Source organism: Notothenia rossii (genome assembly GCF_949606895.1).
Source record: "Notothenia rossii genome assembly, chromosome: 11".
Classification (NCBI taxonomy): domain Eukaryota; kingdom Metazoa; phylum Chordata; class Actinopteri; order Perciformes; family Nototheniidae; genus Notothenia; species Notothenia rossii.
In genome coordinates, this window is record NC_136910.1 from 35,154,124 (window position 1) to 35,169,565 (window position 15,442).

Below are 15,442 nucleotides of genomic sequence, written 5' to 3' on the forward strand. Positions count from 1 at the left end.
CCTACCTTTCAGAAGAACATTCTGGGAACCAAAATAAAATGCCCCGCTGAAAACGTTTTAAGAACTGTAGGGCATAATGTTCTAATAATGTTATCAAAAACATCTTAAGAAGGTTATCAAAAACATCTTAAGAAGGTTATCACCAAACATTTCAAGAATGTTTTTAAAGAACGTTATCCTACCTTTCAGAAGAAAATTCTGGGAACCAAAATAAAACGTCCCGCTGAAAAGATTCCTAGAACAACGAATGGTAACAAATATTTCTAGCTGGTAACTCACACATGCCACCGCAAACATGCAATATCTGCTTACAGCTTATCATGAATTACGTGCTTGTTTGTTTTTTTCAAAAGGAAAATATGGTGACATCAGATTTCTTTTAAAACATCCTTTTCAAACATATGCAACAAGTTTGTTTTTTAAAGCGCTCTAGAAATAAATCTGACGTTGACCATGACCGTGTTGATATTTGCCATAACAGCAACGTTTTATAAAAAAAGAATAACATCCTGAAAACATTTTCAGAATGTTTCTTGGAGAATGTTCTTCAATTGTTATCATGTAACATTGAGGGAACGTTTTATAAAGAACATCTTTAATGGGTTACCCAACAACGCCCAAAACACATCCTTAGAATGTTGCAGGCAAAACGTTCCACCTTTGTTAATGTATCACATTAAAGGAACATTTTATAAAACACTTTCTGTCACCTCAGTCATCAATAACATCCTGAAAACATTTTCAGAACGTTTCTTGGAGAATGTTCTTCATTTGTTATCATGTAACATTGAGGGGACATTTTATACAACCCTTTCTCTCATCTCAGGCCTCAATAACATCCTGAAAACTATTTCAGAATGTTGCTTTGAAAATGTTCTTCATTTGTTATAATGTAACATTGAGGGAACGTTTTATAAAGAACATCTTTAATGTGATACCCAACAACGTCAAAAACACATCCTTAAAATGTTGAAGGCAAAACGTTCCACCTTTGTTAATGTATCACATTAAAGGAACATTTTATAAAACACTTTCTGTCACCTCAGTCCTCAATAACATCCTGAAAACATTTTCAGAATGTTTCTTGGAGAATGTTCTTCATTTGTTATCATGTAACACTGAGGGAACATTTTATACAAGCCTTTCTCTCATCTCAGGCCTCAATAACATCCTGAAAACTATTTCAGAATGTTGCTTTGAAAATGTTCTTTATTTGTTATCATGTAACATTGAGGGAACGTTTTATAAAGAACATCTTTAATGTGATACCCAACAACGTCCAAAACACATCCTTAGAATGTTGCAGGCAAAACGTTCCACCTTTGTTAACATATCACATTAAATGAACGTTTTATAAAAAAACTTTCTGTCATCTCAGGCCTTAATAACATCCTCAAAACATCCTCTGAATGTTGCAGTTAAAACTGTATGTCTTAGTTAACCTTAAACCTTATAGGAATATTATTTGAACAAATAAACATCCTAAAAAGGTTCTTTGAAAATCAGATTAAAACGTTTCTTTAAAACTTTGTATAGGCCTACCAAAAACCGTAAAATCCCGCTATTAGAATGCAATTTTTAACAACATACTGTAGGGTGTCACTCCCTGGACTATAGCTGCACCTATTATAGTGCTACGGCATAGCTTTCTTCAATGGGCCAACCCTACTTTATCATTGCTTACCCAATACCTTTCCCAGAAGGTCAGGCTTTTCTAATGACTCGTGACTTGAGTCATGAGAAGGAGAGGAAAAGTGAATGGAGAAAATTGCCTGTAGAGAGACATAAGAGACAGAGCAAGAATGAAAAGCAAGGACGAGAAGGAAAAATGAAGAGGGCTAGCGAAAGGTTAGCGGTGGCGGAGAAGGATATTATATCACAGGGCCAATACTGGGTGTAATATACTGGTGGATAACTATGGATACTGTAACTGGATACTATTTAGAAGTCATTGTAGAGTTTCTTGATTCAATCAGTGAGCCATTTAAGGAGCCATTTTAAATCATTTTAAACATGAATGTGGGCTTGATGGAGTTCAACTCTTCACATCCAGATTCCCTGATTACAAAACGACTGACTTGATTTTGGTGAGGCTGAACTATTTGCATGCCCTCTCAGCCAAGACAGGATTATCTCCACAGGGGATAAGAGTGATGAGTTTATATTGTGAAAGGAACTTTCAAAATTGAAAACAATATTCAAACTATTATTGGATTTCCTTTTGACTGATTTTCCAGACTAATGGAGGTGGAATATCACGTTACTACATATGCACCTGAGGATACTTAAATAGTACCAGATGATTGTTTATGTTGTAAATCAGTGTCAAAATCCTTCCCCTTGATTGGCTTACCTGTGATTCATTTTAATTGTCTAAAAGTAGGCTCCCTGATTAATAAATGTGTGGAAATATTATACTTTTCTAAGTGACCTACTTACAGTTTTCTACAGGTGTTACAATTAGAGGTTGGCAAAGGGCAATTCTTACCACTTTGCAGTTAAGTGGGAAGAGATTTCACAATGAAAGCAGAAAAGATAATTGCTGTACCAAGATAAATACTTTTTTTATCTTATCATTATAAGAAAAGTATTTATCTTGGTAAGACAATCATAGAACTTTTACATTTCAGACCCAGTAAAGACATTTCAATCTGAACACTAAATCAAACTCTCTGAGTCATCAGATCTGGCACATTTCCCAGTTCAAGTTTCTGAAATAAGTCATGCTGACATAAATCATAGTTGACTTTATTTCCACCCCACTGAAGAGTGATGGATATTTTTGAGAACATGGGAGTCCTGGATGCAGCTGTGTCAAGACTCAATTAGATGACCAGTCAAAGCATCTCCCAGCATATACTGCAACTCTAAAATCAGCATGGTTCACTCTTAATGTCAACAAGTAAGCAGGAATAAATAACAATCTTTATAATGTGTAATTTGTATGTAAAAAACTCAATAACATATTCCAATGGTAAGAGTAAAGATCATGATGATATACATTACATTACTGTATTCACATTAGTATGCACACAGCATGTATAGGGCTATGAAAAATGCATATGACTAAGACAAGTGTAATGTACCTCATTTGGATTCAGTGTTGCAGTGAAAGAGACTGATTCAGAGTTTGTCTCTTGATTGAAATACTTTAGCTGTTTTAAAAGTAATGGATGTCAAAAGAAAAACACCACAAACAGAAGTTGGACATTAAATGCTGTACTTGCTAAAACATTTTTCAGAGAGGTAGTGATTGAGAGGGACTGGCAGAGACTGAATTACTTGAAAGGGGCCCTATTATTATCATTTCAGGTTCATATTAGTATTTTTGATACATGACTGTGACTGTTTCCATGCTTTAATGTTCAAAAAGGTCTTTATTTTGTCTCATACTGCATGTGCTGCATTTCCACTTTTCACCCTCTCTGAAACCAGATCCCAGTCCACTCTGATTGGTTAGCTGACCGGCTCTGTTGGGATTTGTCGACCGCTTATGGTGCATTTCCACTGCAGCGCGGGGCATGGTTTAAGCGTGCCGTGCCAAACCCTGGCAAGGGGGCTACAACTATAACAAAATGAACATATTTTCCTGTGATTTAATTATAATACACGTTTCAAAATGATGCCGAAGAAATAACATACTGATACCGGTAAGTAAAAACCATGAAATAATGCTTTGACAAGTCTGCAGACAAGACAGCAGGCTGAAAAACCTTTTAAAATGCGTGTTTTCTGAATGGAGATTGGCTTAGCTAACTTAACCCTTTCATGCAGGAATTATGAAAGCCTCAGTCAGGATTTTTTTACCAAGTGTTATTATTGCTCTTGGGGCATGAAAAACAAGATTTGAATTTTTTTTTTTTTAAATCAATTTTTTTCAAAGAGATTTTCATATGTCCACTCAGAGATGTACATTTTGAAAAAAGGATAAATAAAGATGTGCAAACTTAAAATTACATTATAATAACATAAGTATATTGATTTACGGCCCAAAAAGGTATTGAAGATGAAGTATTTTCAAGAATAACCAGGGCCAGGGGCCAATTTGAGGCCCCATGCACAGTTATTTGATGAGTGCTAGTGGAGCCTCGCAGCGGCGAAACCGTGCCACGCCACCCAAATTGCGCCACATAAGCGCATAGGTGCGCCTCAGATGAGGCCCCCCTCCGCAAGGTGTGGCCCCCTCCACAAGGTGAGGCCCCACACAGTCTGCATGATCTGCCTGTAGGGAGGGACGGCCCTGGGTACAGCAGCAGCAGTACCAGTATTCATTGTAGTTGAAATATAGCCAGTGATGCATGACGTCCACTGTAGTGGACAGGTGGTTAATCATGATTTCCTGCAAACATAAAATCAATACTTTGATAATTTATGAATTATATCATTCCTTAGTTGTTACTTGATGTCACCACATTTTTTATACCTGCAGGGGACGCTTTCCATAAAAGGATTGGCAAGATATAGATGGGTGACTTGATCCATGTGGCTTTCTGTCGTCCATCTTGGTTTAGAGAGATGTATCATGCACTGACACTGACTTTCCACTGAGGGGCAGTGTATGGGATGATGCAATAGGGTCCTATGTAGTGGCTGATGGTGCAACTATGCAAAAAAAAAACAATGCATATACAAGAAAACACCTTTTGAATAGCTGTCCACTGTAGTGACCTCTATGCATGAAAGGCCTAGTATATGCTCCGACCGTCCACACTCACAACAACGGCCTATATAGACATAAATAAACCAGCGACTGTATTTGCCATGACACAGACAGTCTGTGGTTTGTACTTGTTTCACTTTTGTCAAGTTTCTGAACAGATATGAGGAGCTGTGAGCTCTGAGTGCTAACAGCTAACGGCTGACAGTGTCGGACTGGCCATTGGGATGTTCGGGAAGTCACTAGCACCAACCCCCCCCCCCATCGACAATTTACTAGCGGTAATTACTTGCGGTACCGACGTGGGCCGGTCGGATAAGTCACTAGCACAGAGATGTGTCGGAAATATCCCACCCCTTCGGATATCACATACAGTGTGTTGGAGCGCTAGCCAAAAGAAGCGCGAGTATTAAATAGGGATATCATTATATTACGATAGTAAAGACCAAAAAGTCAGTTAAGTCGGTTCAGCTGATTCAAAATGCTGCTGCACGTGTACTAATTAGAGTTCGGACAAGGGAATAGAAGTAGTGCCATAAGAGTCTATATGGAAAAGGGACCACATTACTCCTGTTCTGGCTGCCTTACACTGGCTCCCTATAGAACACAGGATAGAATTTAAAATTCTTCTTCTCACCTACAAAGCCCTTAAGGGGCATGCGCCATCTTACCTTAAAGAACTCATTATACCCTACTGTCCTACTAGGGCATTGCGTTCCAAGAATGCAGGGTTGTTGGTTGTTCCTAGAGTCTCTAAAAGTACAATGGGAGCCAGAGCCTTTTCTTATCAAGCTCCACATTTGTGGAATCAGCTTCCAGTTTGTGTTCGGGCGGCAGCTTAAGACCTTCCTTTTTGATAAAGCTTATAGTGATAAAATAAAATAATCTAATAAGAGTGCATTGACGTAGACACGTTGTGCCTCTTCACCTATACATTTTAGTTCTTACTCTTTCACTTAAATCCTAAAAACTTAGATCTTATATTTAAAACTTTATCCAAAACCTTTCCCCTCTCTGACCTCTGGAGGTTCTATTAGAGCAGTAGTCGCCAACCAGTCGATCGCAATCGACCGGTCGATTGCGAGTGGGGTGCGGGTAGATCGCGGACCGTTAAAAAAAAAGTAACAAAAGAAAGACAAATAAAAGAAAAATAATAATGTTTGAAAAATATGTTTTTAGATGTAAACCTATCATCCACCACCCCGTTAGCAGGTGCCACTTGATTGACGTATATTGGAGACACCTCAATAATATAATACATTAACCGTGCTTTACATGAACCTCATCATGACACAAGAGAGGACGTCAGGACTGCAATTTCACGTGTTCAGTGAATGCAACAGAGGCAAGTCACCAGACCAATCAGAGAGTTGCATGGAAATACACGTGTGCTTGTGTCATTCCAGCTCGGCTCTGTGTGTGTGTGGCAATAGCGCATTTACTGTGATAGAGAGAGAGAGAGGGACCGGTGCTAGCGGGGACCGTGATGTTAGCATCTGGTTAGCCAGCTGCACTAACAGACATAAGGAGCTGTTTCCACAACAAGCTGGAGGAGAGTCAGACTGAGGGGCTCAGGTGAGCTAAAGGACTCTCTGAGTGTTTAGAACGGTTTTGTCACAAATTATTCAAAAGATTATTTCCGCGGCACACCTTCATATGATCATTATAGTTATACAAACAATAAGAGAATAAATGAAAAACAGGTATGAAATACTATATGGCAGTAAAACAAGAATACAGTTTAAAAGGGGAGTGATTTGTAAAATATCCATAAAGAAAAAGAACATCTGTTTACAGTTCTGTTTCAAATGGGTGCTGAGAGCGGTATCCAGAGATATCTTAATGTTGCTCTCAAAGTTCACCAGATTGATGCTTTTAACTTCAATATTTTAAAAAAATCTTCCCGGGGGAGCATCCCCCCGGACCCCCCTAGAGGAGGTGAGGTCCGCCCCCCACTCATAAAAAATAGCACTTTACCCCTAGCTATATGCCGGCCTTCATTGTAACAGTAATTCAGATGCAATTAGCCGATATAAAAGGCCTCAAATTGGAAGCACTGTCTGGGCCGTCTTTTTCACTCAATTCTGCTATAGGTAGATCTCGCCTTTCGCCTAGGCCGAGGTCGGTGATCTTGGGCTTAAAAAGGTTGGTGACCACTGTATTAGAGGGCAACAGGTTGCAGAGAGGCCTATCCCGGCAGGGGAGTGTGGAACGTAGTCACAGACCCTCACCTCTCACCAATTCCAATTAAGGTTCCAGTGGGGACCTTTCTCCCTGTGTGTGCCTCTCCACTTCTGTTTCTTACTTCTTACTTGCTACCCTTTTCCCTCAACCTATCCTAAGGGAGTGCATGTATGTAGTAGACACGTTAGTTTAAATGCTATAGGCTTGGACTGTCGGGGGGAACACCTTACTTCGTCTTTCTGTCTGTTTGTACCTGTTTACTCTCATGTTCCGATTAACCCAGCTTCCCCCAAATCTCTTTTTTTGTGTCTATATATACGCCCAGGGCCGGCCCTTGGCATAGGCAGTATAGGCGAATGCTAAGGGCGCATCAATCAATGGGGGGCACCGAAAATAAAAATAAAAAAAGAAGTTTGAAATAAAACATCTTTTTTAATATATATAATATATAACACAATTTCCAGATTTTGGATCAACAAAGTACATCTTATACTAACAGAACTAAGCCTATATTGCGCACAGCGTCCATAAACTATGGCGCACCCCCCCCCCCTCAAAATCAAGTTGAACTGCCCCAACCCCAGTAAAAATCAGAGGTTAATGTGAAATTGTTTGTTTTTTTTAAATAATGGTTTTAGTGTGCAGTTATAGGTTTTAATTTTGTATTTGTGTTAATTTCAAATAAATCAAACTCCCAAAAAACGTATACAGCTTTTATTAACATTGGAATTTACTGTGTAAGTGGGGGGTGAGCTTTATAGAGCTCTCTCCTGAAAGACTGAGCGGCTCTGATAACATCAGCTCAGTGAGGTAAAGGCACACCTTTATATGATCATTATTGTTATAAAAAAATAAGAGAATTAATGAAAAACAGGTATAAAATACTATATGACAGCAAAAAGAAGTTGTTATTATGAAACAAGAATACAGTTTGAAAGGAGAGTGATTTGTAAAATATCCATAAAGAAAACAAAAATCTGCTTCCAGTTCTTTTTCATTATGGTGTTGAGAGATGTATCAATAGATCTCTTCCTGTTGCTCTCAAGTGCACCAGATTGATGCTTTTAACTTCAAAATGTAAACAAATAATCTTCCTGGAGGAGCATGCCCCCGTACCCCCCAAGAGGAGGTTAGGTCCACCCCCCACTTAAATCATGTTCAAATGGATAGGATACTAAATCCATTTGCACACATCTTGTGTCCGTATCTTTCTGTTTTGGTGGTCATGCCACAACCGTGCACGTGCATGCATGCGCGAGTCATAGTGAGTGTCTGCAAGCTAAAATCTTGCCTAGGGCAGCAAATTGGTGAGGGCCGGCCCTGTATACGCCGGAATCCTGAGTCGAGGCTAATCCTGTTGCTGTGTTCGTGTGTCCTGGATCCTCTATCCTGAGTACAGGATCTGAGTCCTGGACTTCGAGTCGTGGCTCAACCTGTCTCTGCGGTCCTGCCTGACTCTCATTATACTACTTCCCTGATGGCTACCACAGGATTGCTGACATCCTCGTGGATTCATCTTCTTATTATAGACACATGCATTTCCAAACATTTGGTCTTTCCAAACATTTGGTCTACCTACGCTGTAAAATGTATTATCTCTTCGATTTACACACGGCATCTATTGCACGTCTGTCTGTCCTGGGAGAGGGATCCCTCCTCTGTTGCTCTCCCTGAGGTTTCTCCCATGTTCCCCTTTAAACTGTGGGGTTTTCTCTGGAAGTTTTTCCTTGTACGATGTGAGGGTCTAAGGACAGAGGGTGTCGTATTGTCATACTGATATTCTGTACAAACTGTGAAGTCCACTGAGACAAATGTAACATTTGTGATATTGGGCTATATAAATAAACATTGATTGATTGATTGATTGATTGATAAAGAATGTAGTCCAATGGAGGCATTTCAGGAAGGGGGGCAGGGGAGCGTGTGGGAGAGAAACTCCCTCTGGAGGGAACACAGGGATTTTAGCCTTTGCAGACCAAAAACGAAATAACACTCTAAAGGAAAAGTAAAACTCAAAAAAATGAGAGTTTATATTTATTTATAAAGTTTATTATAGTTCGAAATAAATGTTACTGCTGATTTTGGTTTTCTGTGGTTTTCGCATTGAAGATTACGTCACGGCTCCGCCTACACTGCGTTAAAATAGTTACTGCCCCAGCTACTAAACTGTAGTGGAAACGCAGAATAAAGTGTGCCTGGCCTACCAAGGCCTAACTATACCGTACCCATCCGTACGAGGCCCTGCAGTGGAAATGCGCCATTAGAGATGTGTCGAAAATGTCCCGCCCCTTAGGATATCACATAGTGTGTTGGAGCGCTAGCCAAAAGAAGCGCGAGTATTAAATAGTGATATCATTATATTACGATAGTAAAGAATGTAGTCCAATGGAGGCGTTTCAGGAAGGGGGGCGGGGGAGTGTGTGGGAGAGAAACTCCCTCTGGAGGGAACACAGGGATTTTAGCCTTTGCAGTCCATTTACCTGCAAAAAAAACGAAATAACACAAAGGGAAAACACAAAAAAAGGAGAACAGGGCCTCTTTAACATAATGGTACAAGTGTATTATAGTTCGAAAGAAATGTTGTTGTGGCAATGGCATGGCACTATTTGTTTTAGCATATTTGAAGCTATACCTTTTGAATTGAATGAAAACTCAAGTATAATATATAGATATAAATGATTGGTAAGCATATTTGCATGATAAGGAGTTCAGATATTTATTGGTGGCTAAGATGTCAAACGAAATCTCTCTTGTGATAAAGGAACCCTCTTTCTGGTTATTATGGAACAGGCTCACAATGTTCTGAAGGGAAAATATATATATCCCGTTTGTCCTAGGTACACCTTAGGATCTCCTTGGAAAGTTGTAGGACACGGCTGCAGAGAAGGACGTCTGGGCTTTCTGCTCAGCTAGCTGCCACCACAACACAGATAAGCAGTGTAAAATGTCTGGACAATTGAATATCGGTTACATAAACATATGAGTAATGCCAGCCAGCTTTCTGGGTGAGCTTATCAGCCGTAAGGCATTGGACCACAATGTCTTATTACCTTCATATTTGGGCATACAAGGCAAAAATGGTTGAACAAACAGAAGAGAGATAAGCAAAGGAAAGGTATTTAAGATACAGTGTCATTGTAAGAACACTGCCTTCACAGGTACAAGGCACAGTGACTTGATAATGTCAGCCAGTGATTGGAAAGTAATTGCTTTCTAATGAATTTCACTTTTCCCCTGAAATATCATCTGTGGCCTCTCTCTACAAGATAACATGTACATATGAAAACTTGAAGTAATGGAAAAGTATCGGATACATTTTGGACAAATCTGCCATAATGCAGCAATGCAAGCTCTTGCTCAAATTATATTTCCATTTTCTGTGTCCGGTTCTACAGTTTTGGATATTATTGTCAAAAAAAGTAAGTAGCAAAATAAAATTGTTCATTGTGCACAGGTTGAGAATAATGCGTCATATTTCAGGGGAAAGTATGCCAAAGTTAAGTAAAAGTCAAAACCAAAAACAAAACTTTTTTATCAGAGTTCTGTCTGGTGATGTTATTCAATTTCTTTTGACAGGCAGTATTTTTATATACACTTTTTTATATGTTTTTTCAAGTTTCAAGATTCAAGGCTTTCATTGCCATTCGTACATAGCTACAGTGTAGTTATGTCGATGAAAATCTTAGGTCCCAGGCTCCTCCAACAGTGTGTAACAGAGTTAAAAATGTGTGTAAATAATTATTAGTTTATAAATTACGATTTACAATAGGTTGTGAATTTCATTTTTATGAGATGTTTCCTTTTCATATTTTTGAGTAATGTTTCTAGTGGGAACACTTTCACGTTGCACATCATTTTCTACTTCCGGTAACTTCCACCCTCCCCCGATAGTGACGTGAGAAGTTATGTGGAGATGTGACATGCAACAAGGATGTAAAGAGAATGTTGTGTTCATCATCAGAATAAATGCCAGAAAACACCCCAGATGCTTCGCTGTCGTTTCCTAAATGATAACAGGTCGCTTACAGTTGTGACCGGTTACAAGTGCAACACAATAAAACAGATAAAATAGTGCAAGTAAATACAATAAAATAGAATAGAAGTAGTGCCATACGAGTCTATATGGAAAAGGGACCACATTACTCCTGTTCTGGCTGCCTTCCACTGGCTCCCTATAGAACACAGGATAGAATTTAAAATTCTTCTTCTCGCCTACAAAGCCCTTAATGGGCATGCGCCATCTTACCTTAAAGAACTCATTATACCCTACTGTCCTACTAGGGCATTGCGTTCCAAGAATGCAGGGTTATTGGTTGTTCCTAGAGTCTCTAAAAGTACAATGGGAGCCAGAGCCTTTTCTTATCAAGCTCCACATTTGTGGAATCAGCTTCCAGTTTGTGTTCGGGCGGCAGACAGCCTATCCATTTTTAAGAGTACGCTTAAGACCTTCCTTTTTGATAAAGCTTATAGTGATAAAATAAAATAATCTAAGAAGAGTGCATTGACCTAGATACATTGTGCCTCTTCACCTATACATTTTAGTTATTACTCTTTCACTTAAATCCTAAAAACGTAGATCTTATATTTCAAACTTTATCCAAACCTTTCCCCTCTATGACCTTTCGAGGTTTATTAGAGGGTAACAGGTTGCAGAGAACGCCTAGCCCGGCCGGGGAGTGTGGAACATAGTCACTGACCCACTCCTACCTCTGACAAATTCAGCTTCCAATGGGGACCTTTTTCCCTGTGTGTGCCTCTCCACCTTTGTTTCCTACTTCTTACTTGCTACCCTTTTCCCTCAACCTATCCTAAGGGAGTGCATGTATGTAGACACGTTAGTTTAGCTGCTATAGGCTTGGACTGTTGGGGGGTCACCTTACTCCGTCTTTCTGGCTGTTTGTACCTGTGTACTCTCATGTTCCGATTAACCCAGTTTCCCCAAAATCTGTTTTCTGTGTCCATATATATGCCGGAATCCTGAGTCGAGGCTAATCCTGTTGCTGTGGTCGTGTGTCCTGGATCCTCTATCCTGAGCACTGGATCTGAGCCCTGGACTTCGAGTCGTGGCTGAACCTGTCTCTGCAGTCCTGCCAGACTCTCACCATACTACTTCCCTGATGGCTCCCACAAGATTGCTGACATCCTTGTGGATTCATCTTCTTATTACAGACACATGCATTTCCAAACATTTGGACTACCTATGTTGTAAATGTATTATCTTTTTGATTTACACACGGCATCTATTGCACGTCTGTCCGTCCTGGGAGAGGGATCCCTCCTCTGTTGCTCTCCCTGAGGTTTCTCCCATTTTCTCCTTTAAACTCTGGGGTTTTCTCTGGAAGTTTTTCCTTGTACGATGTGAGGGTCTAAGGACAGAGGGTGTCGTATCGTCATACTGATATTCTGTACAAACTGTGAAGTCCACTGAGACAAATGTAACATTTGTGATATTGGGCTATATAAATAAACATTGATTGATTGATTGATTGATTGATTGATAGATATATAGTACAAGTGATACATAATGTGTAAGTTGCAAAATGTTGAAATGTTGAAAATGAATTTTGTGGAGGTTCTTAGTTCAGGCGTTTAGCAGCCTTCTGGCCTGTGGGATGAAACTGTCTCTGAGTCTGGTGGTTTTAGTCCGGATGCTGTGGTAGCGCCTGCCAGACGGCAGCAGACAGAACAGTTTGTGGCTGGGGTGATGGGGGTCTTTTATAATCCAGAGGGATTTCTTCCTGAGCTGCTGGAAAGATCCTCCATGGATGGCAGCTCCGTCCTGGTGATGTTCTCTGCAGTTTTCACCACCCTCTGTAGAGTCTTACGGTTGAGGGCGGTGCAGCTGTTGTACCAGGCCGTGATGCAGCCAGTCAGGATCCTCTCTATGGTGCACATGTAGAAGGTCAGGATCCTCTTTATGGTGCACCTATAGAAGGTCAGGATGCTCTATATGGTGCACCTGTAGAAGGTCAGGGTCCTCTCTATGGTGCACCTGTAGAAGGTCAGGATGCTCTCTATGGTGCACCTGTAGAAGGTCAGGATGCTCTCTATGGTGCACCTGTAGAAGGTCAGGATCCTCTCTATGGTGCACCTGTAGAAGATCAGGATCCTCTCTATGGTGCACCTGTAGAAGGTCAGGATGCTCTCTATGGAGCACCTGTAGAAGTTGCAGAGTATCCTGGAGTCCATGTTGAACCTTCTCAGTCTGCGGAGGAAGAAGAGCTGCTGTCGAGCTGTTTTGGTGATGGTGGTGGTGTGAAGAGTCCATGTCAGGTCCTCAGTGATGTGGACCCCGAGGAACCTGAAGCTGCTGACTCTCTCCCCCGTAGTCCCATTGATGGCGATGGGGGTGTGTCCCTCTCTCTGCTGCTTCCTGTAATCCACAAGCAGCTCCTTGGTTTTTCCATCGTTGAGATGGAGGTTGTTATCCTGGCCCCAAGATGTCAGGTTTGCGACCTCCTCTCTGCACGCCGTCTCGTCGCCGTCGGTGATTTGGCCGATGACGGTCCTGTCGCCAGCAAACTTCACAATGGTGTTGGAGCTGTGTGTGGTCACAGTAGAGGAGAGGCCTGAGCATGCAGCCTTGAGGGGCTCCGGTGTTGAGGATCAGGGTGGAGGATGTTATGTTTCCCACCCGCACTGCCTGGGCCTGCCCGTCAGGAAGTTCAGGATCCAATCACATAGGGCGCTGTTGAGTCCAAGGTCTCTGAGCTTGATGACCAGTTTGGAGGGCACAATGGTGTTGAAAGTTGAACTGTAATCAATTAACAGTATTGTCACACATGTGTTCCTCTGGTCCAGGTGTGAAAGGGCAGTGTGGATGGTGAGGGCTATGGCGTCGTCTGTGGACCTATTTGCTCTGTAGGCAAACAGCAGGGGGTCCAGAGAGTCAGGGAGGGAGGAGGTGATGAAGGGTTCGACTAACCGCTCAAAGCACTTCATGATAATGGAGGTGAGTGCTACTGGGCGGTAGTCGTTGAGACTGGTGATTTTTTACTTTTTGGGGACAGGAACAATGGTGGAGTGTTTGAAGAACGTGGGGGACTACAGACTGCAGCAGGGACCTGTTGAAGATGTCTGTGAATACCTCTGCCAGCTGAACTGCACACACGGCCAGGGATGCCATCAGGTCCAGCAGCCTCGTGTGGGTTAAGTCTTTTTTTAATACTTAAGAAGGGCTGTCATGTTATTTTGCATTAACAATTGCTTCAGGTATGTAAGTAACATCAACACTTTGCAATACAAATGGGACTGCACCATGTCTTACTAATCAGACTTTCATTCACCTTCACTTCATTCACAAAACGATGAACTCATGCTGCTCTTTATAGTTCAATTCAATTTAAATCAGACTTTATTAAGGCTCTCATGGGGGGAGCCTTAATTGAAAGCTGCACATTTGAGTCTTCTATTACCTTCAATTCTCCAAGCAGGTTAGAAGTCACTGGTATTCCTATTTTCATATGATGATGTTTGTTCGTATCACTCTTCATTATGTCCTGACTATCGACTGTGTATAAAAATGTCCCTGCACATTTTGAAGCGGTCCTCCAGGATTGTTGGGAGTTCTGTCTCTCACAGGAGCACAGCAGTGCAGAGGTTATTGTGTAAGTCCAAATGTGTAATTGTTTATTTCCTTTCCTTCCCCTAGCCAGAGGGCAAGGCAATGCTCCCAATACTCCACATTCAGAAACTGACACAGACACAATCCTGCAAAGTCTAATACATGTGTGGTGCACTGGTGCCTTCAACTACAGAGTAAAACCACCAGCTCATGAAAGCATCAAATTGAAATATAAAACTGGATAGGGACACTTTGGCAAAGCAATAGCACAACAAGAACGTTCACATAATATCAAGGGACTCATATTTGAACAACTGATAACAGTGAATGATAATTTTTCTATTCAACGAAACCAAGGAGAACGACTTTTTCACAATGACTGTGTAAAAGAAAATTACTAAAGTTTTGAAAGAATCTGCTCAGCCTTATAACACCCTGTCTGTCCTTGTGGAGTGATGTTTGCACCAACAAAGATGCTGCTAAATGAATGTGCGTTTGTGCACACATACATTATTTTGTGCCATGTTTTTGGCAGAAAGCTGATTAAAGAGTGAATGAGGAAGTTGATTTCTACCCCACAGTGGACCAACAATGTGCAGGATTAATCAAGCCGGCTCCTATCCATGCAGGTTAATTAGGGTTAAATGATAATTAGGACACCATTAAAAAGGCAAACAACCACAGAGGACCCTTAATCCGCACAATGCTGCGCTGGGTAGGTTTATTTGTTTGCGGAGCGGTGTGCTTACGGACAAAAGGTGTTTTCTGGGATCCAGTATGCATTGGCTTTGTATAAGTACTCTAATTTGTCCGTGTGAATCGAGTACTATAGTTGTATCTGTGTGTTTCCCTGCAGCACATATTTTGTCCTTTGTGGATGCACGATTGGGGACTATATTTTGGACCCCATTCAAAAATGGTTGTTGTTTACTTTTCTGTGATGATGGTACACAAGTTTTATTCTTACTGAAAGATTCGAAATGCATTCCAGTCAAGGTTAAAATGTCGCAACAGCTTAGAAAAACATCAATATATAA